Below are 23,165 nucleotides of genomic sequence, written 5' to 3'. Positions count from 1 at the left end.
TATTATTATTATTATTATTATTATTATTATTATTATTATTATTATTATTATTATTATTATCATTATTATTATTATTACTCTCTTATCACCAGCTTTTCTATATGGTAGATTTTACAGAGAGAGAGAGAGAGAGAGAGAGAGAGAGAGAGAGAGAGAGAGAGAGAGAGAGAGAGAGAGAGAGAGAGAGAGAGAGAGAGAGAGAGAGGTCGACAGAGAAACAGACAGAAAAAAGCCAAAAAGGCAGAAAAACAGAGAAGCAAAAGTTTAAAAAAATCTACCACATACAAAAAACAAGTGATCAGAAGACATACTCTTAACCACGCGCCGGTGTCATAGCCAGGCACGTCGGGAGCACTGAAGGGAGGCAACACACGCACTCCCTTCTCAGCTGAGCATTCCCGTTCAGGAGTCGCTCACTGTGTCACTGAGATCCGCCAGCCGCGCCTGAGGAGTGTCGAGGCTCAATGTGCTGACATGAATGCAACCAGGAGTGAGAGGCTGACAAGCTTTGTAAGGGGAGAAAAAGCGAAGGGAGGCAGGGCAGGTGGTGGTGGTGGTGGGAGGGAGGCACAAGCAGGTAGGAGGTGCCGGCACGGGGCATTCTGTTAATCATGTTGACACTGGAGGCAAAATGAGGCGAATCTTGAACCAGAGACATTTTTTTTTCATACCTTTTTACTCGCCTGCTTTCGATTGGGGTGATTATAAACCTGTCCGTCAGAAACCTGCTCGCGCCAGACCGCAGGGCATGGAGGTGATGGCGCAGACTGCTGCAGTGGCGGCGGCTGGGGCGGCTGTGTGGAGCTGGACGGACATGGGTGGGAGGGGATGGTGACAAAAATATGAAGGAGTTAGGGGTGAGGTTGCAGTGTGAAGGACGATGAGAGAAGGGTGAAGGAAGATATCAGGGAGGATAGACAGTGAAGGGTTGAGATTACGATACCATTACCACACACACACACACACACACACACACACACACACACACACACACACACACACACACACACGCGCGCGCGCGCGCGCGTGCGCGCGGCTGGCTCATGCTTTTAAGATATGCATGTTAGTCACCTAGTTAACATATTCTATCTTACTGGCCGTCTTTTGGTCGCAGCGTCAAGCCTCTCGTCGCCGCTTAGCCTCCGTCAGTGATGTGGCCCCCAGTAAACATCAAAGTGAGCCGAATCTTCCCCACTGGCCGCCTGTTTGCCTAGGAAGAGGAACACGGGAGTCGAGGTGATGCACCCACTTAACCTGTTTATTCACTCCACGGGGACTTGAGGGAGAAGCGACTCGGTACTGAGTGTACAATCGTATTCCTTGGCTTGTTCTACCGGTCAAGTTAGCGAAGGCCTGGAAATGTAAAAGCCTTAAGAATACCAAAGAGTAACAACGGCGTCAGGTGGAAACTTCAGATACTCTTTGCGACTTTTTCCCTTCGTCATGTTCCCCCGTCCTGCTCCTGAAGGGATGGGGAGTGAGACGAGAATTCCACCACGGAAAAGATAAAAGGACGGCAAGGAGGGAGAGTCAATATTTTGAAGAGGAGGTGAAAACACTCCCCGGCTCCCTCGGTCACACAAACCTGCCCGCCCCGACAACACCTGCCCCAGCTGCACACCATTCTTACTTCCACACCTCCACTCTAGTTCCGGATTGTCGCACCTTCAGCTCCACTCACATCCTTCTAACTTCACATCATTCTTAATCGTATCCCTCACTTTCTCAGCTGCATATATCCTTTCCTTTTTTTTTTTCTCTCTCTCTCTTTTACCGTTCTGTTTCGTCTCATCATCATGGCCTCCTCGTTTCTACATCGGTTCAACTCTACATCTCTCCTCCAGTTCCCCACCACTGCAGTACCACCTATTTCCATGTCATTACAGGTCCACACAGTCCCAATTCCACATCATTCCAGTTCCGCATAATCATGATTCCCTTGTCATTGTAGTTTTATATCGTCCTAATTCTACATCATTCCATTTCCACATTGTCATAATTACATATAATTTCAGTTTCATAAAGTTCAGATTCCATTTCATTCCAATTGCATACAGTTCTTCTTCTAAACAATCCCAGTTCCACACCTCATCTACACAACCAGCTTCACGCCATTTCAGTTTCTTTAGTTTCACATCTCATAGTTCCTCATTACTCCACTTTCTCGTCCTCAGTCATACTTGCTCACACACTTGACCACTCTCTCTCGCTCCCACAGTAATCCCAGACCTGCCCTTACTCCACACTTTCCTGTCGTTCGTTGTCTTTACTCTTTCAACCATTTTTCGGTTCTCATACGGACTAGTTTCAAAGGTCACAAAGATAATTAGTGGGGCTCTCCTCTCATGCGTGCTTTTCCTTATTTATGGTGTAGAATCCTTTGTTCCATCAGTAGAATCATACAAACATCTTGAAAACGGCAAAACTTCCACTAAAGGGAGTTAAAATTGATAATCATTTGGTTTCTCATGGATGTTTTCCCTACTAAAGGTGTATGATTCTTTGTTCGATCACAAGAATCACACAAACAGTCCTGAAAACCTCTGTAACTTCTACTAAAGTCAGTTAAAAGAGATAATGAGTTGGTTTCTCAAGGGTGTTCTCCCTATTGATAATGCAGGATTCTTTGTTCGACCAGTGGAATCATACAAACATTCTTCAGAATTTAAATAACCTTCACTAAAGTCAGTTTAAAGATATAATCGTAGGTCTTTTCCCTATTGATAATGCATTTTTTTTCCAGTCACTAGAATCATACGCTCTTGGAAACCTCCATAACATATACTAAGGCCATTTAAATTTAGTGGAGTTATAGCGTTGTCACATTTATGAATATGGAATTAAGTTAATCAGTCTTAAAGATTCTTCGCTGCCTCCTCATTTACCTTGTGACAGTTTTATGTTAGCATCCCTATTTGGATTCCATAGAGGAAGAAGCGAAAGAAGGCAGAGAACCACTGGAGTGTCTTTTCGGGCAGACATTTGGGTTATGCCGTAATGAGCGTGGAAAGTTCCAGCACGGAGATGCCAAGAATGTGTCGATGGGACAGCTTTCAGAGAATCATGTCCGTTTTCCATCTTCCTCTCTTGTCTTGTCTGTCACGTGTGTCGTGGCAATGTCAGCCCTGAGAGGGAAAGTGACGCGTCGCTACGTGATGTGGCGATGAGGCCTAAGTACCAACAATACACAGGAAAAAAAGTGTACAAAAAGATACGTTCATCCTCGACCCACTGCCACAGAGACCCTGTTAAATGTTTTTTTATTGCTATTTTGCTCTTTAAAAGTTCGTTTAAAGAGGAGTTGACGAGCTTCAATGCAATAAAACCTGCTGTAATTAAGTTGGTGTTTTTGTTTTGTTTGCGAGACATTCAGGTTTCGTGGGGAGCTCCCAGTTACTAGGCTTTGGTATTTTTATGCCCGTAAGTCGAGGAAGCAAAGCGACGCTGGGATGAATGCAAGTGTGTGTGAATGTGAGTGTGAGTGGAGCAAAGAGGATGTACGTATTTGCCTGAAGGAAACACGCTTTCCGCAGTGGTGAGTGGACTGCCTGGGAGACTGGCCGCCTCAGGGCTGCAGCGGAGGAAGGAAAGTGTTTAAATGCCTAATCGTGTTGCTGTTATTGTTTCCGCATCACTCACCGACCAGCGGTTTCACTGTGTGTGTTTGCTCAGCACCGCTACCGTGGTGCGCGTCTCGGCCCCGTTGGGTTTTGTTCTTAATGTTCCTAATGGAAATGACAATCACAGTCTCGTGTGCTGCATAGTAACCCAAAATTGCAGCACATTGGAAATAAGACCAATTGCATTGCTCTCCGCCAAATAATGAAAAAAGTGTGTTTATGGGCGAGCGGGATGAGCAAACACCCGTCGGGAGTTGCTCTGGAAGACAAGGCGTCACTTTACGGTCAGTTTACACAGATTGTTCAGAATAGTTTTATCAGAACCAACAATCACAGTCCTTGCGCCTCGTTGCCCCCCCCCACCCACACAATTCTACAAAACACACAACATGCCCACGGCCACGGCGGAGCAAGTGGAGCGTGAAGGGACCGCCGCCCACCTGATGGGAGGCGACACTCACCCCCGTCACCTGTCCCCGCGATTAGGTGTTCCCTAAATCACCGCTCAAATTGATCAGATCGTGAAAAATCCAATCACTCAGTCGTAATTGATTGTCCCTCAACCTTTTGTGCCCAGAACGGGGCAGGATGGGAGGTGATGGCTAATGGCCCGACGTGTAATCAGTAATTGGGAAGGAGTAATAGTTGGTCTGTTTGGTGGTTGGTTAACAAGTTAGGAAGTAATTGACGTTATTCCTCAAGATTCTTAGATAAAGTCGAGTGTGGTCAAACCTTTCTTGTCAGGCGGAGAAGCTACGGAGGTGAGAGGGAAGGAGGAGGAGGGAGGAGTGAGGTACGCGGATCTGTGGAGGCTTAAGCGTGTGGGAGTGGAGGAAGGGACGAGAGAGAAAGGTGAGGAAAGAATGAGACCCAAATGCACGTGTCCGAAGGAGATGCAGCGAAGATTAAGCTTGTGAAGGCTTAGCTTAGAGAAGAGATGGTTAAGATAATGAACTAATGAAGCTTGCATTGTTGTGTGCGTATTGGAGCCCTGTCATGGCTACCATTCTTCATTTGGAATATTGGCATGGTATATATATATATATATATATATATATATATTAATATATATATATATATATATATATATATATATATATATATATATATATATATATATATATATATATATATATATATATATATATATATAATAGGATACTATGCAACTTTCTTTGTGTTCTTATGCCCTTACAGTAAGCATTGATATTAAAGTACTGTTCAGCTTCTCTATGTTTTTGTGTTCCTACAGTAAGCAATGGTAATAGGATACAGTGCAGCTTCCTTTATTATATTCTTATAGTAGGCATTGGTAGTATGATACTGCATACACCAACCACCACCACCCACCACCATCACTATCACCACCAACACTACAACAGCCGCCACCAATTGAGCTGTGACATGTGGAGGAAAGAGAGAAGACGGCCACCCAATTAGTCCACCTGGAGGCCGCTGAGGGACAAGGCAGGTGTGTTACTGACCGTATCCCCACCGACAATCACACTAATTCAATTAATTCCCCGCATCCTCGACGGGAAAGGTCAGTCAGTCCCACAAATGCCGACTAGGAGGAACATCTGGGCTAATTTGGCATAGGGAAAGATGTACTATAGCCTTCCGGAACCATGGATGCTGCCAGCTGTCTTTCGGGTGTTGCTTTCATCGGGCGCAGTGAGAGGAGGAGGAGGAGGAGGAGGGACGGGAAGAGTTATAGAAGAAGGAAAGGGTTTAGGATCGAAGGACGGAAGGAAAGAACGGAGAAACGGAGTGGGTGGAAGCATGTTTAATACTGATGAGTGTGTGAATTATTGAAGAACAGAGCAGTGGAAGAGAGAGAGAGAGGAGAGAGAGAGAGGAGGAGAGACGAGAGAGAGAGAGAGAGAGAGAGAGAGAGAGAGAGAGAGAGAGAGAGAGATGGACTGCAGGAGGCATGGACTGGAGACCCTGACATTTAGCGCGGTAATGTCACGCTCGTCTGCTCCGTGACGTCATACCATAAACAAACATATCCCGCAGGTCTGTTGTGTGGGAGTAATGACCGGCTTCCTTCTGATTGTACGTATATAGTACCTCTATGTTTGTGTTTGTGTGTGTGTGTGTGTGTGTGTCGTGTGTGTGTGTGGGTGGGTGGGTGGGTGGGTGTTGGTGGTTTGGTGAGTGGATGTGAGTGTGTTGTTTTGTAGTAGTTGTAGTAGAGTAGTAGTAGTAGTAGTAGTAGTAGTAGTAGTAGTAGTAGTAGTAGTAGTAGTAGTAGTAGTAGTATGAACACAAGGTTTGGTGCAAAGAATCCACTTGGCTTACACGTAGCAGTTCCTGTATAAAACATGCCTGCCCATTTTCATTGTCATCTCCATCCACAAATTTGTCTAGTCTTCTTTCAAAGCTCCCTATTGACCCGGCACTAAGAACAACTAACTGTGTGTGTGTGTGTGTGTGTGTGTGTGTGTGTGTGTGTGTGTGTGTGTGTATCCATCCGTTCGTCCTTTCCTCCACGCCGGTATCGTATCCGTGCAAGCTTGTGTGCCGGAGTTTACTGGCTTACCTGGTCTTTATAATCGAGAAAACCACCTTCTGCTTATCTCCAATACCGCCTCCGTGATCTAATGTAGGCTAGGCACTGTCCTCGTACTCAGCTACTAGGCCAACGAGTATCTCCTGTTTTCTTCGAGTTTCTTCCCCTTTCTTCTTCCATCACGAGGTGCAGATTAGTGGTAATTGTACTGTGGAGTGCGAACCTCTAATGGTAGATTCAAGGACAGAGTAAACGATGAGTAATTGTAGATAAAACTGGTGCAGCTTATCATGTATTTGTTTATAGGATGTAGGTTACCCAGTCTTTCCTTGTTTATGTAGTTGTTGCATCTTGCTGTGATGTATAAGGTACAAACGAAGTGCTGCTCTTTATTTTCTGCTATCAGCTCAGTGGCTTGTTTTCTTCCACCACGTCAAGTATAAATTTCCGCCGCTGCTGCCACCACGGACCTCAGCCACCTCTACCTATTAAACTACCAACAGAAATATCAATGATGATATATCTCGCTTGTTATTAATTAGTTGCCAGTTTTGTTGTGTGTTCTGTCATGTTTTTTTTTTTTTTTTGTTCTTCTATTTTTCTTTGCTTCTTTGTTTCTTTCCATCTTTGTTTCTTTATTTTCTATAGTTTGAAATTCTGTCGTTTCTTGTGCTCTCTCTGCCAGTCGGAATTTGCGGCGTGGAGGGTGTGACTTCTTGCAGCGAGTGGCTCTGCAGCTCAGGATCACCCTTTGTAATTCTTTTTAGCAGGTGTTTGTCTCCTTGATCTCTAATCCTGGATTGCCATGTTTGTGTAAATGAAAAGAAAAAAAAAAAAAAATATATATATTATATATATAATATATATATATATATATATATAATATATCATATATATATATATATAGATATATATAACTATATATATAATATATATATATATATATATATATATATATATATATATAATGCAGCAACAACATAATTTATAGAGGTACTGATGTCGCAGACGCCATGCACAAATTATAATAACTGACGGTGTCATCTGTTAAGTTAATCCATCGACTTATACACCTAGAACTGCAAATTTTACCCGTGCGAGCTTCTGCTGCTTATCCTGTTTGGCCGCACGAGCCGCCCAGTAGGCAGCCTGAAGTCAACCTGCCTGCTCCCACCTGCTGCTCCCTGGAAGACCTGCTACTCGGGCCAACAAGTGGAAACGCGGTTGATGAGAGCGCCTCAAATATTAATACCCATGGCATTAGTCCCGTTCGGAAGAACATGTCTTAGAGACAAATTATGTTACTGGTAATGATTTTATCTTTTTTTTCTCTGCTCGACTGGAAATAATTTCTTCCCTCCTCGTTCTTTCTCTCCGTCCCCCTCAAGGTGGCTTCTCCATTACTTACTTAATATTTGCGTCTTCCAAGATCATATCAATGCTTCAAATTATAGTCATTCCTCTTCACTTACGATGGACAGGGCCTCAAAAAATTCCCTGGGTTTTGCTCCCCCTAATGCCTGATCCTCTTCTCGCCTTCCATCACCGGCCACTGGACTACGCCACTACCCCACCTATTTTTGCTGTTTCCCTCGTGTTTGCGCCCCGACGGGGGTAGCCTGAGGCTCATAATTCATATTTGGACCTCCCTCGAGTAATATTTAAAACCAACATAGCAGCCCCGCAAGTGATATTCACAACAAAAATGGGCCTCCCTCAAATTATAATTATAAAAACATTGCCTGGGCTAAAAACGCTGTTTGGCCCGACATGAGTGTCTGCCGGAATACTGGTGCCTGATTAACGAAGTAAGCGTTGCCTCGAGCGTTGCCTGCGGGAGGACACCTGCATGACCTCTCCTTTGCGCTTCCCCGCCTCCTTCTTTGCTCCCGCCCCCTTCTTTACTCTCCCCCTCCCCCCCACATGACAGCTTCTAGATGCCGCTACCGCCCACCACCTCACCACCCACACTGCCGCTGGTCTCTCCTCCTCCTCCTTCTCCTCCTCCTCCTCCTCCTCCTCCTCCTCCTCCTCCTCCTCCTCCTCGTTTTTCTCCTCCTCCATTTTCTTATGCTCCTCCTCTTTCTCCTCCTCAATTCCACTTGTAATTTTATCTCATCATGCTGCTCACCCAATTCCCTCTGTCTCCACCTTCGTGTGCTCCTCCCCTATCTTCTCTGCTTCTGTCTTTTGTCCTCCTCCTCCTCCTCCTCCTCTTCCTCCTCCTCCTCTTCCTCCTCCTCCTCCTCCTCCTCCTCCTCCTCCTCCTCCTCCTCCTCCTCCTCCTCCTCCTCCTCCGCTGTCGCCGTCGCCGCCGCCGCCGCTGCCGCCGTCTCCGCCGTCACCATAAGGTGTATAGTAAAACTTCCTTTCAGTCCTTTCCTATGAAAATTTGTCAGTTTTTCAGTACTGCATGGTACTTTTCCCAACTATTTCCTTACCAGCGCAAGCTGGAAGGAATGGTGGGTGGGGACGAGCCTTTTGCTATACTGTCCTGTCTCTCTACCCTGCATCTAGTTAGTAATAATTACCAAACAGCCTTGCAAGCTGTTTGGGTTTCTTCTGTTTTCCTTTGTATTCCTTTATATTCCTCCTCCTCTTCCTCCTCTTTTTCGTCCTCTTCTTCTTCCTCTTCCTCCTCCTCCTCCTCCTCCTTATCTTTCTCCTCCTCCTCCTCCTCCTCCTCCTCCTCCTCCTCCTCCTCCTCCTCCTCCTCCTCCTCCTCCTCCTCCTCCTCCTCCTCCTTTCCCTACTCCTTCCCTTCTTGTGTCTGTCCTCCTTCTTCATCCTCTTCCTCTTCCTCCTCCTCCACTTCTCCTCCTTCTCATTTCCAATTCTCATCCACCTTCTCTCGCCCCTCCTCTTCCTCCTTCTCCGCCTCCTTGGTTTCTTCTTTATCTGTGTTAAAACCTGTCCACTGGCTGGCCATCCACGTGAAGGTCACATTGCAGCGCCTCATGCATTCATATATATTGACCCCGCCCACTGATGCATGGACACCTCACACCTCTACTTTTACACCAAGACTTGTAAAGACTGACGCATGGGACCCATTAGTGATCAGTTAATGTCTGATACTTGCAAATTGTAGTGTTCTTGAGATATAGATGCAACAAACCCATCAAGGATCCGTTAATGCTTGTTAATTGCTGGGTTTTTTTTTAGTTACGTGTATGAATATTAGCGATGTTGCAGTAATAGCAACTCTGTTATGATATAAATTGATATTTCAGCCGGTGACTTAACAAAAATATATATTCGGATGTTTTTTTTTTTTTCAGTGAAGAGGGAATCTTAGTTTTCGTTAATTGATTTAATGATATAGTTGTCTGTGTTGTGAGGAGCAGCGATCAAAAGTAAGACAGGGAGGCGGGGAGGGAGGAAGGGGCAGGGAGAGGAAAGCAGAGAGGGAGGCAGGGAGGCAGCAACACCCGAAAGTCAACCAACCAGTTGATGAAGAGCAACATCCGCTCTGCCTTGTTTTCTTGAGGCCGCACCTTTACTCCTTCCACTTCCACCGGCCCCTCGACCTCCTCCACCCCTCCCTGACCCCTTTCCTGTTCCCCATGCAGGCTTCTTAGGCCCATATTAAGCACTCCAATCCCTGAAGAACCTTGTGTAGAATATTATGTCACTTATATGAAAACTTAATAGTGGATTGTTAGTTGGAGATTGAAAGAAGAAAAAGGGTTCGAGTGATAGTTTAATTCTTAGTTCATGTGCTAGTTCTCCTTGATCCTTTTCTCAATCCTTCCCTTCTATCGTCATCCCTCGTTCGATCCCCTTGTTCTTCATTTTCTTCTCTGTCACTTTTCCTTCGATGCTTTGTTTTCTTGCCCTGCTCTTCACTTCGCCTCAGACAGCTGATTAATCAATTCGTGAACAGACAGTTGTATAAATAAGAAAATAAATCACCATTAGTCCAACACACACACACACACACACACACACACACACACACACACACACACACACACACACACACACACACACACACACACACCATAGATTAATGATCGAAGTAACCACAGATCAGATAAATGCGACAATTTATCATATTTGAGTGAATAAGTAATGTCTTTGTTTGTAGAAGCATCAGATTAACGCGCACTAGTTCCATTCGTTAAAGCAATTACCGAGCTATCACAGGCAATGATCTGGTGGGAAAAAAGTAATAATAGATAATGATGTCAAGGCGATCAGTCGATAGGGTCAAGAGGGAGTTTAATGCTGTGTCTTAGCATCTTGTTTGTCTCCATTAAGAATGTAATGTTTAGTTCTATCTCACACACGCACGGGCACACATACTCGTATATTTTGTGGGTGGTGTTTGTGGTAGTAGTAGTAGTAGTAGTAGTAGTAGTAGTAGTAGTAGTAGTTGTTGTTGTTGTTGTTGTTCCTGTTGTTGTTTCTCTTGTTGTTGTTGTGATTGTGGTTGTGGTTGTTGCTGTAGGATAATATGTTGTGGTTGTATTGTTGCCGCTTCTGCTGGTGCTGCTTCTGCTGCTGCTGTTGCTGCTACTGCTATTGCTGTCGCTCATCAAAATTATAAATACACATAATCAAGAAAATACGATGAGATATTATAAGACTGAAGTTTGTCCAAAATAAGATCAATGTTCAAGAAAATTTGTTGTTGAGGACAAAAACCTAAACACACACACACACACACACACACACACACACACACACACACACACACACACACACACACACACACGACCGTTGCCTCGTCTTGCTACCTGGTCGCCGGAGAGTGTTGAGGTAGGCCTTGTGTTGGCTGCGATATTCGACACTGAGCTGCCAATCACGTCACGGGCCGCTGTGTGGAGCCGCGAGGAGGCCGCCAGCACATCCTGGATCCTCCTCACCCTGCTCTAAGGACCATATCCCCTTAATGAAACACTTTTTTACTCTGCTGCGATGAGCGTGGAATGGCACCTTTTTCCCCCAGGCTTGTCGAAAGAAGTGTAGCAAAAAGAAGTTGGATATATTTTTTCTCTCGATTTCCTATCCCTCTCCCTCTCTCTGGCCCTCCTTACAGATAGAGTTAATTTGGTCGACAATCACGAGGCAGCACGTGGCCAAAGGAGCCGTAAGGGGGAGCTGAGTGGCCCTGCCCCTTCGTGGAACACTCAGGATGCCCAACAAGAAGTCACATGATAAAAATGTTTCCTCTCCTGCGCGTGATTGACGGCGAAAGTAACTTGAGGAGGAGCTATTGTCACCTTTCCTCTCTCCTCCACCCTCCCCGCCCTCTCCCCGCCCCTCCACGCCCCATGTAAGCCTCTTCTCTTCTCCTCTCTTGTGTTCTCTTCTATTCCTCCCGCCTCCCTCACGTCACCGAGCCACATTTGTATGCTGGCCTTTTCCTCGAGTCCCAAAGTCATACTCCGTCCTGGCTATGAGTTCCGAGCTTAGGTGGAGGAATGCGAGGACTCCCTTAGTGGCCATTTGAGTCTTGTCTGACACGTGAGGCGAAATGGACATCAGGACAGGGAATTGTGAATGTCCCAGATATGTTGTAATGGTCTTTCTCTTCCTCTCTCTCTCTCTTTTTCATTGTATTTTTTTCCCCGTTTCTGTTTCCTTCTTTCTTCTTCCTCGTTGTCGTTGTTGTCGTCATTCTCCTCCTCTTCCTCTTTCCTGCTTCTGCCATTATGTCTTTGGTATTTTCTTTGAGCCTTTGTTATTTACTTTCCGGCATTTCCCTTCCTTCAGGGCGACACTCCCGTCATTTCTGGTGTCACTCACAAGTCACAAGTCAGGGTGAACGTATGTCGGTGTGTTAGGAGCTGACTTCTCTCACCCTTTGTTAGGTAATGACGTAATAGCCGCCATATGTAGCATAACAATAATGATGACGACGATGATAATGATAACGGCGATAGTAATTGAGAAGAGACAGACACAGGAACACTTGCAGAGGCAGACAGAGACACAAAAACACAGAGGCACACAAAAACACAAACATATACAAACAAACACAAAAACAATAACACACAGAAACACAACAGACACAAAAAAAAAAAAACAGACACACAAAAACACAAACAGAGACAAACAGAGACACAAAGAAACACAAACAAATAGACATGAACACACAAAACACACAAAACACACAAAAAAAAAAGACAAAAACGCAGAAACACGGAATGTAGCACAAACAGAGATAGAGAATGAAGACCCTTAAACTCCCTTCCATTTCAGAGAACAATGAGATACATCCCAGAAAAAAAAAAAACAGGACCCAGGATCAAATGAGTCTACACCACGCCAGGCCTCATCTTCCAAGTTCCTCACGCGTCTTGTGTCCCGTTTCCATTGTCCTTGAAGCACCGCCGCCGCCTCGTGCTCACTTAATAGTTACTCACTAATGCGCAGCAGAATGTGTAGAATCAAACCTGAGAGAGAGAGAGAGAGAGAGAGAGAGAGAGAGAGAGAGAGAGAGAGAGAGAGAGAGAGAGAGAGAGAGAGAGAAGTACGATTTCCCTCATACTTTCGACTCCATTATCCAGGTAGCGAGTTTGAAGGTGAAGAGCAGGAGGAAGTGGAGGAGGAGGAGCAGGAGGAGGAGGAGAAGGAGGAGGAAAGGAGGAGGAGGAGAAGGAGGAGGAAAGGAGGAGAAGGAGGAGGAGGAGGAGGAGGAGGAGGAGGAGGAGGAGGAGCAGGAGGAAGAAATAAAGTAGGTGAATGAGGAAGAGAAGGAAAAAAGGAAGAAGAAAAAGGCAGAAGAACAAGAGCAAGAACAAGAAGACCAAAAACAAGAAGAACAAGAGGAGGAGGAACTGGAGAAGGAGAAACAGAGAAGAGAATGAGGGCCTAGGTATGTTGTATGCTATTCTCTCTCTCTCTCTCTCTCTCTCTCTCTCTCTCTCTCTCTCTCTCTCTCTCTCTCTCTCTCTCTCTCTCTCTCTCTCTCTCTCTCTCTCTCTCTCTCTCTCTCTCTCTCTCTCTTTGCTGTTGCTGCTGCTTTCACTTACTCAGTAAAAACTCAGCACATGCCTTACAGTTTTTTTTACTATTATCATATTACATTTTTTTTATTTTTTTATTTTGAACGTGTTAGAGAATGTATTTGTAAGACTCAGAACTTGTATATTTTGTATTTTACTGTCGACAGGAATTCACAGATGACTAATCAAGCCGCTTTTTCTTTACTCTCCGTTTATTTTTAAGGCATAAATAGTGTTTTCTGCGATCCTACTTCCCAAGATCAATAAATAAGCGTGTGTGTGTGTAGCATGTGGCCGGGAGCCTTCGCCTTTACTATCTAACATCTCCTGAATCTCATAAATACTGCAACCTATCATAGACAGCTAATTGAACAGTGTAGCATGTGATTAACAACCTTGTTACACCTAATAGCTTTGCTGCTGTCCGGTCTTTTGGCTTCCTTTGAATTACTTGCATTCATAAATCCGACGTGCATGTTATCAGCTTCACTCCACACGTTTTCTTTCAACTCCCAAATTAATGAGTCAGTGAGGAGGGCAAGTCAAAACACAGAGGCATCTTCCATCACACAGGCACTGTCACGTGTAGACTTTGCGATGTGCCTTCCCCCTGGAGTTAATATTGTTTACGGTCGTGGCCGCGGCAGGGAGGAAGAGGCGTCACGGATGGCTGGGTGTGGATTATAATGGCGATAACGTGGAGATGCCTGGCTCAACATTAGGGGGTTAAGTATTTATATGTCAGTGATTGTATGCAAATGTTAATGATGTGGATGTCTGCCAGAAGTGTGTTTACTTATCTCAACAGGGAGCCCGAGTAATGTTATGCTCATACAGCGGTGTAATTGCTGTAAAAAAATATATATTGTATAAAAGTCAGAGAGCAGAGAGAGAGAGAGAGAGAGAATAAAGCCTAGTACAGGATGACATGCGAGTTTCTTTCCTTATAAATTTGGTGTTGAATAGAAAGACGTGTTGAGGTTTTGTGAAAAGCTGTCACATTGGTTCAGCTTAGTTGAAAATATACGAATTCTTTTGTATGTTTTTCCCTTACGTAAGAGTCTCTCCTCCTTCTCCTCCTCCTCCTCCTCCTCCTCCTCCTCCTCCTCCTCCTCCTCCTCCTCCTCCTCCTCCTCCTCCTCCTCCTCCACATCCACCCTCTACTTTGTCTCCTCCTCCTCCTCCTCCTCCTCCTCCTCCACATCCACCCTCTACTTTGTCTCCTCCTCCTCCTCCTCCTCCTCCTCCTCCTCCTTCTCCTCCTCCTCCTCCTCCTCCTCCTCCTCCTCCTCCTCCTCCTCCTCCTCAAATCCGTCCCGAAAAAACAACGGACGTAAAATCAATACAGACATTTTTTTTTTCTCCACACTTGGGACAGTAACCTTCCAGACAGCTTCCATTTCTTCCCAATTTTCTTTACATGTTTGGCTCACTTGCTTCCAGAGGTCCAATACAGACGCAGGAAGGGAAGGGGATAAAGAAAACGGGGCTAAGGAGGGACTAAACTGCCCTGTCTTTGATTCCTATTGTGACAGGATGAAGACAAAGGACGGAGCAGCGAACGTTGGAGACAAAGAAGTATAGGAGGTGGAGGAGGAGGAGGAGGAGGAGGAGGAGGTGGTGGTGGTGGTGGTGGAAAAAGAAAAAAAAAAGAAGGGGAAGAGGAGGAGGAGGAGGAGGAAGAGAAAGAGAAAGGACGATTATTTTTCTTCACTTAATTTTTCTCCCTCTCTTATCTTTTTTTTTTTTGCGATGTGTGTTTTTGTATCTTCATATTTATAGTCATATTTTCCTTTTTTGTTTAAATTAGGTTATTTTTTTACCTATAACTGTAAATTTTATCCATAGTTTATCATTTGCCTTTTTTTCTCTCTCTCGTGTGTCTGTGTGTGTGTGTGTGTGTGTGTGTGTGTGTGTGTGTGTGTGTGTGTGTGTGTGTGTGTGTGTGTGTGTGTGTGTGTGTGTGTGTGTTTTCCGAAAAATTATGGTCAGCATCGGGATATTGAGTTGTAAATGAAGCGTGAAATGCGAGAGCCAGAGAGAGAGAGAGAGAGAGAGAGAGAGAGAGAGAGAGAGAGAGAGAGAGAGAGAGAGATGGAGGAATGTCTCTCCCTCCCGAAATGTCTTAATCCACGTAATGAAGCGAGTAATTGGAGTGGTCAGTCTGCCTCCACTTTCCCTTTCTCCTCCTCCTCCTCCTCCTCCTCCTCCTCCTTCTCCTCCTCCTACTAGTATAACACTAGTTGCGGTCATCCCTCAGTAATCTCTCCCTTCCTTCTTTACGTTCTTACTATTCATCTCTCTCTCTCTCTCTCTCTCTCTCTCTCTCTCTCTCTCTCTCTCTCTCTCTCTCTCTCTCTCTCTCTCTCTCTCTCTCTCTCTCTCTCTCTCTCTCTCTCTCTCTCTCTCTCTCTCTCTCTCCAATCATTTATTTCTATTACTTCTTGTTATTTTTTATCTACATCCTTCTCTCTCTCTTTTCTTTTTTTATTTATTTTTATTTTTTTTACGATCATGCTCATTTTGTATCCAATTTTCCGCTCCCTCTTTCCTTTTCCTTCCTCGTCAGAAAAACCCTCTTGAGGAAGGTATTTGTGGCACGTGGAGGCTTGGAGGGACTGGAGGAATGGAGGAAGGGAGGGAGGTATGGATGGTTAAGGAGAGAGGGAGGGAAGGACTAAAGGAAGGAGGGGAAGGAAGGGAGAAAGGGAGGAGGGAGAGGAGGGACAAGGGAATGTGAGGAAAGAAAGATACCTACTTACTGATGCATTAAAGTCACTGAGGAGTTTTTGTAGTAATAAAGTGCCTTGGAAATTCTCTCTCTCTCTCTCTCTCTCTCTCTCTCTCTCTCTCTCTCTCTCTCTCTCTCTCTCTCTCTCTCTCTCTCTCTCTCTCTCTCTCTCTCTCTCTCTCTCTCTCTCTCTCTCTCTCTCTCTCTCTCTCTCTCTCTCTCTACACAAAACAACTTTTTGCCTTCATTCAGATGACATGCTAACCAGGGGAAGCTTATGTTTTTTGCTGCCCAATCAATAGGTACAGAGAGGCAAAAGAGATAGAAAACGAGAAAGATAATCCAAATCAGGACAGAGGAGAGAAAAGGAAAACAAAAAATCAAGCCTTAATAAATTTGCAAGTCTGATACCGTGATGATATGAAGGCTTCCTGTCACCACTCATTAGACTAAAAGGACCAGAAGAAGAGTTAAAGTGCCGGCAGGAGCTGAGAGGGGGATTATTCCACGTCTATCTGTGAGGTTGGTAAGACGAGCCACGCCGCTTCTCCGTCCCCTCCTCCTCCGGTCGTGTGCTTGCCCCGCGGCAGAAATATACTCAACACTTTTCGTCTCGTACTGAAAATATTTATTGCTTTGTCTGATTCTTGTGTTTTTTTTTTTTTCTTCTTTTTGCGGGGGGTATTAGTTTTGGTGGTGGTAGTGGTTTTGGGGGTGGTCTTGCTGTTGTTGTTGTTGTTGTTGTTGTTGTTGTTGTTGTTGTTTCTATTTCTATTTTTCTTCTTCTTCTTCTTCTTCTTCTTCTTCTTCTTCTTCTTCTTCTTCTTCTAATCCTCCTCCTCCTCCTCCTCTTCCTCTTTCCGTGATTCTCTTGTATGTCACTATTACTTACACTACTACTACTACTACTACTACTACTACTACTACTACTACTACTACTACTACTACTACTACTATTTTTATTACTTATGGCTCATCTTCCTTTATATGAAAGTGAAATGGGACGGGAGTGTTGTTACAAGGTTGTTGGAAGCGATGCTGCGTGAGGCCCTCGTGTCCTTATGGGGGTGAGAACAGAGGTGTACCCTGGGTGTGAGTCTGGGAGGCCACGCATGAGTGACAATATGGGCAGTGGAGGATGTTAACTTCAGCGGAGGTTACTGACTTTCCGATGTATATTACTTTCTCTTCCTCTGTGCTTAGCCTTCAGCCAGACATTTTTTTTCCCCAACTTCCCCTCTGATATCCTCCTTCTGATCACTATTTCCTCCCTGACAGATTACAGTTTCCTGGCGCAGTGTAGCTTCTCCTCAAAATAATTATCTTAAATTGGCTCGATACTCTCTCCAGTTTCCCTGATATCAGCTCGGTTTCTTCCACTGATTTCACCTTCATCATATTTTCCCCTCTAAACACTCTCATTTCTCGTCGTCTTTTTAAGCCCCGCACACTCCTCTGTGCAGCGCCCTGGCTCCCTCCTTACCCTCCTTCAACCCCCTTGGTTCTCCTCGGCTTCCTCACCTCACTGCAGCTTCTGTCTCCGCCCCCTCCGCCTCCCTTGGTTCCCTCATGCACTCCTCGGCCCCCCTCCGCCTCCCTTGGTTCCCTCATGCACTCCTCGGCCCCCCTCATCTCCTCCGGGTCCCGTTCTCAGTGAAGCAGATCGAGCTCGCTGCCGTGTGTGGTTGCGCTATTTGGACTTGATCGCCATATCGTTTGTATAGCGTCGGCGTGACTTAGTCTTCGTCTCCACCTGTGTTGGTATCTCGTCATGCGTTTCCAAGTTCCTTTAACTCTCTGGGAACGCCGCGGGAATTCAAATACTTGTCTTTTTTCCTGTTTCTTTCAAGGGAATCGAGACATTAATGTGTGTTTTTTGAAGATGTCTAGAGAAACTGGTGATGTGTGCGAGACCTGGAGGAGAAGGTGGTGTGTGGGAATGCGTGCCCTGTGAGAGATGGATTGATGGATGGACAGGTGAACAGACAGAAACAGACGGACAGACAGACAAACACACAGACAGGCAGGTGGATAGAAAGGTAGAGATGTAGTTGGACAGATATATTGATATGCAAATAGACAGACAGACAGACAGACAGACAGACAGAGGTAGATATATAGATATATGAGTTTTACGTCTTTAAAATTGAACTTACACGGTTTTAGTTTTTTATCATTGTTTCTTTCACTTCAGACACATGTAGTACCTTCGAGTTGTTAGTTCACCAAAATTTCTATTAATTATATTTCCTGTCCTCTGTGAGCTTTGTTCTCGGGAAGTTGTGGTCCTGATGGAATTCTTCCTATTGTTCGTAAGAATTGTGCTTTCTTGCTCGTGTCCTGCCTGGCTGCCTCAGTAAACGTTTTTTTTTTTTTTTTTTTTTTTTTTTTTTCAATTTTCACTTCCATTCAACCACTATAAAAAAAAAATAGTTTTCCTGAATTCGTTAAATTGTTGTCAACAACTTTGATTTACTGTTTTCTTTGGTTTTTAATGTATCAGGAATAGGAAGATTCATGGGACTCTATTAACACATAATTTGGGTTCGATAAAAGGCAATCCATTGGCTTTTTTTTTTTTTACCGTACTGACTGACATCTAGTGGCCTGCCTCGGATCTTTGCATTAAATTTCGGAAGTATTTGATGCACAGTCTTGCGTACACATTATTTCCGAATAATCTCCCAAATATTCTGTATCAGTCTTTACGTCGTATATAAGATGAAGCCTCTATCCTTAGCTGAATGTCCTCAATCGTCTCCGTCAACATTTCTTCACCTCCCAAATGCAAACTCTATACAGGGTTCCCTACCATCCAGGCATTAAACAACTTCCATTTTAGGGGATCCACTCACACAACATTCTAAAATAAGGTAAAGTCAAAAGCTATTTTTTAACGTAACCCTTTCAACTGGCTGTCATGATTATATCTTAATGTATATCTTATCGATTGTATATTAATTTCCCACTACATTCACTGCCGTATTAATGGTTACTGATCCATTGGATTTTCTAAATACATGCCTGTACCTTCTTCCCGTGAATTCTCGGTGCAGGACTGTATTTTCCTTTTCATCCATATCATATCAGTCTTTGTATGCAGTGGAAGAGTTTACAAGCATGCGTAATCTCGTCTTCCTTTCTGATGCCGATAAATACCGGATGTCTTCTTTGCTTCTTTATTTATCCTGAGTGCGACTCAAACTCTTTTCCATAGCAGAGCATCGAGACAACTTTGATAAGAACTGATCGCGGCTTACAGTCACACACACACACACACACACACACACACACACACACACACACACACACACACACACACACACACACACACACACACACACAGTGTGTGTATGTATATATATATATATATATATATATATATATATATATATATATATATATATATATATATATATATATATATATATATATATATATATATAATACTGGTCTACTCTGAAACTATTTCATATTTTAAAGGTAATTGTGTGAATGTATTAAGAAACTAATGAAAGTCTAAATTTTACCTTGGAACACTAATGATTATTTGTGTGGAGCACAAATCACAGCTTGTTTGGAGGAGTGTTTATATGATAAAGAAAACACTGTAAACGAGGAGCATGAAATAACTTGATTTAGATTTTTTTTTTTTACTTAGAACTGAGTAAGAGCAAGTAGGGTGGCTTGTTTTTTCAGGGAGCACATGCTGTTGTGTCGGCGGCTCCCAGACTCGCCACGTCCTGACCGCAGGACGCGTGGAGGCCCGCGGTGGTGCAGGTGCACGCCGCCGCCATCAATAATCACTGGCATCGCGCCGAGAAACTTTTGTGTTTTTCTTTTGATAATTTCATGTTCAATAGATTTGTTGCCAAGAAAATGTCATATTGTCTCCTCAAGTGACAACCTGTGATCTAAACGTTCCCAGCCAGCCCAAGGAGAGGCCACACTGACGAGTCTTTGTTAGTTGTTCAGCGCCTCAAGTTCAAGAAAAAATAATATCACGGATGGCTTAAGCTTCACAAAACTGGTTTAGAAACCAGTTATCACTTATAGAAAATAGAGGATATATATGTTTTATAAACTATCTCTACAGGTCTTTTTGTGAAATTTTTTGTTCTTTGATCAAGTTCAGTTACACATCAGTTTACAGGGAGAAGCCGCGCCGCGCTGCAAATGGACAGAGGGAGCTGATTTTGTGCATTACTTGTCATATCTTTGGGGATTTAGAAAACTGAGACATTCTGGTGACCATGAAGGCAAAACACATATTCCTATACTTTTTGTTTTTTTTTACCGGTACTAATGTTAATGACAGTAACATGTACAACACATGCCTATTTCGCTGACTGTATTTTTTTTTTCTTTCGTGTTTTGTTCTGTTCTAGAATAAAATTTTACGTAAGAAGACTGGTGAAGGCCGTTACTGAGTGCCGTAAGAACCTTCAAGTAGCTAAACACATTGTCTTTAAGGCACACTTCTCACATTTGATGACCCAGATTGGTTAATGCTCTACACAGACCAGCCACAGCCAGCACCTGATGCACAACACTACGCGTAAACTTTATTTTTGCAAGTGTTCAACTGAGAGGTTGAGGCGCCGCGTCCCTTCATCTAAATTTCCTCAGTTCTTGTTTTATAGTGAGTCCATTCATGTTGAATTTCACGTACAACTTTGTTAAAATTGGTGTTATATCGTAGCAAATTGATACGGCAAGTTACTCTTTCCTCTGTTAATTACGAAATTCTAATGCCTTCAGTAAAGTAATTCGCAACAAGCCAAAAGAAATAAGGCTACCCTTTGGTTTGTCATCGTGCATAAGGCGTCCTGTGATTGGCTGCCACACTGAACCTTCTTGTGGCGGAGGCGCGAGATGATAGCCTGTGTGTGCTGCCACCTGCCGGGACTCAACCTGTTATCGCAAATTCAGACCTTCGTGGAACTTTAATAAGCTCTTTGGCGTCCATATTTTTTTTCCTCAGAATCTTGGAGTTAAAACTACTATTTTGTCCACAAAAAAATACACAAATTACACAAAGGTTAATGCACCAAACTCAACACCAAATTGTGAAGCACTGGGCGCGTCAGCTTGGGGTGGCGCGTGGTGTCGTGGTGAGGGATTACGTGGTCTTGTGCATATTTCAATGCACAACCCGCCCTGAGTTAGAATCATGGAACGACAGATGACACACCGCTACTGTCCATCGACCTCTAAGTTTGCTCGGTAAACAGGTGAACATCTGGAAAAGTGGAGAAGGGTAACTAGCATTGGTCTTTTCCGACTCAAGACGCAGAGGAGTGACTGGTGTATAACAAGACTTCTATAATGCATTGACATTGTAAAGCGTATCAGTTTGAAATAAGTAATAACATCATCAGGGAAGGACAACCAAGCCACGCACATAAGAGGTGTCTCATGAACGGCACGTGTTTTCTGCTTGCCTCTATACGAATGTTATGGCAATGTGTGAAGTTGTATATTAACATTTAAGGAAAAAATTATCGTATGAAATCAGACTAGTAAATGGAGGTATTAGTTATACGCAGTAAGTAGATTCGTAGATACATAGTAAGTAGATTCGAAGATAGCTACAATATAGACCAACAAGTATTTACTCTCTCTCTCTCTCTCTCTCTCTCTCTCTCTCTCTCTCCTCTCTCTCTTCTCTCTCTCTCTCTCTCTCTCTCTCTCTCTCTCTCTCTCTCTCTCTCTCTCTCTCTCTCTCCTCTCTCTCTCTCTCTCACTCTCCTCTCTCCTCTCCTCTCTCTCTCTCACATATCTTACGCGTGTCAAATTGTCCACCAATATCACCAGCGACAAAAAGAGGGTGTTAACTTAATAGGTACACAAATATCTTCGAGGAAACTTGAGGACAACCAAACACGTTCTGGCGGCGCTGGCGGCGGTGTGACCTTTTTTCAATCACTTGTGAAGTTGCACCTCCTCCCCACAATTGGCCACCCAACACAACATTTTTTTTCTCTCCCGGCAATAATCGACGAGATAATGACTGCCTGCACAGCTCCCAGTGTAGCAGAGCAGAACACCGGCCCAGGCATTACGAGGCCCGTGCGGAAGCGAGGCTCGGGATAGGCGGCCGTCAGATTAACTTGGATGACGACGGAACGAGGTGTGTGACCACCTATTGAGAAACTCGTCGATGGAGGGAGAGACAGGAAAAAAAAAGAGAGAGAAAAAAAATGCGGAACCGGTCCCTCCATCATGCGTGTTGCCTGACTTCCAATGTTGAATTTAATGTTTCCTCGCATTTTCCTCCGAGTTGTCAGTTCACAAATGAGTGTCTCTGCCCACAAAGACGCGTAAAGAAGGGACTCAATGTCACTCGCTATGGCAGACTGTCCGCACACGGCTCCTTGAATGATGGACACATCGAGCGGCTCTCAACATGCTGTCTTAATTAAAAACTTCCCCGCGCCACAAGCCCTCCTCTCAAGACATGATTTGTTAGCAAGACACCTTTTTGTGTAGTTCTGGCATATGCCATCCAGACCAAGGCAAGACGATGGCTGCAAAAAGAGTATTGTGTGGACAGGTGTTTTTTTAGTTTGCAGTGGTTCCTAAAAACTTACTTGGTGTGTCTCATGCAGAATGTGCAATCATCATCTTCAGCAGGATTATCATCATCATCATCACCATCACCATCACCATCACCATCATCATGACCATCATCATCATCATCATCATCTTCATCATCATCATCATCATCATCATCATCATAGTTGTCGTCATCGTTATTCTCTTCGGACCAATTAAGGAAATTATATTACCCTATGCAACATTTTTTTTTTTTCTAGTGCCTCCCGCCTCGCCCCTTACATAATGTAGTATTTTTTTCCGATTTATATATATAATATAATATATAGTATATATATATATATATATATATATATATATATATATATATATATATATATATATATATATATATATATATATATATATATATATATATATATATTGTTTACTGGTGTATGTGCAGCGGGATTCATAGAGATCGCTCATCTCCCCACCAGTCTGCATCTTGCCTGGCAGGTTGGCTTTTTTCGTAGAAAGTGTGCCGGACCGGCACCGCCACGCGCAGGTACTCAGGTGAATTTTCTCTTTACATATTTGGCAAAATGTACATGCACTTGTTGTGTGGTCGTGCTTTACTCACAATGTGGAAAAAAACTCAAATACTCTTATGATGTTTAGTTTTTAATGCAAGGACTGGTTTAACAGTACACAAAAACAGACAACTGCACACAGGAGAGTGCCAATTCAAGACAGGTGCAGCAGACAGCCAGTCAGCCGTTGCCAAATTGTCAAGAACCACCAAG

At 43.9% G+C, this 23,165-nt stretch overlaps 1 long non-coding RNA gene across 2 annotated transcripts in view; it reads left to right on the top strand.

Annotated features, from left to right (window-relative positions):
* Nucleotides 1-23,165, top strand: part of LOC135114192 (uncharacterized) — a 121,792-nt gene that overhangs the window by 67,644 nt on the left and 30,983 nt on the right. Inside the window, exons 3-4 of one of the 2 annotated variants that reach the window (XR_010275428.1) lie at nt 5,640-5,678; nt 12,346-13,983. The exons of the other annotated variant lie outside the window; for it this stretch is intronic. This is a non-coding gene — a long non-coding RNA (uncharacterized LOC135114192). Of the gene's footprint in view, nt 1-5,639; nt 5,679-12,345; nt 13,984-23,165 lie in introns of those variants that run through there. 2 annotated transcript variants of the gene reach the window in all.

The sequence above is a fragment of the Scylla paramamosain genome, chromosome 27, assembly GCF_035594125.1.
Source record: "Scylla paramamosain isolate STU-SP2022 chromosome 27, ASM3559412v1, whole genome shotgun sequence".
Lineage (NCBI taxonomy): Eukaryota > Metazoa > Arthropoda > Malacostraca > Decapoda > Portunidae > Scylla > Scylla paramamosain.
The sequence above is the reverse complement of the archived record's forward strand: the minus strand, read 5'-3'. Positions and strand labels throughout refer to the sequence as shown.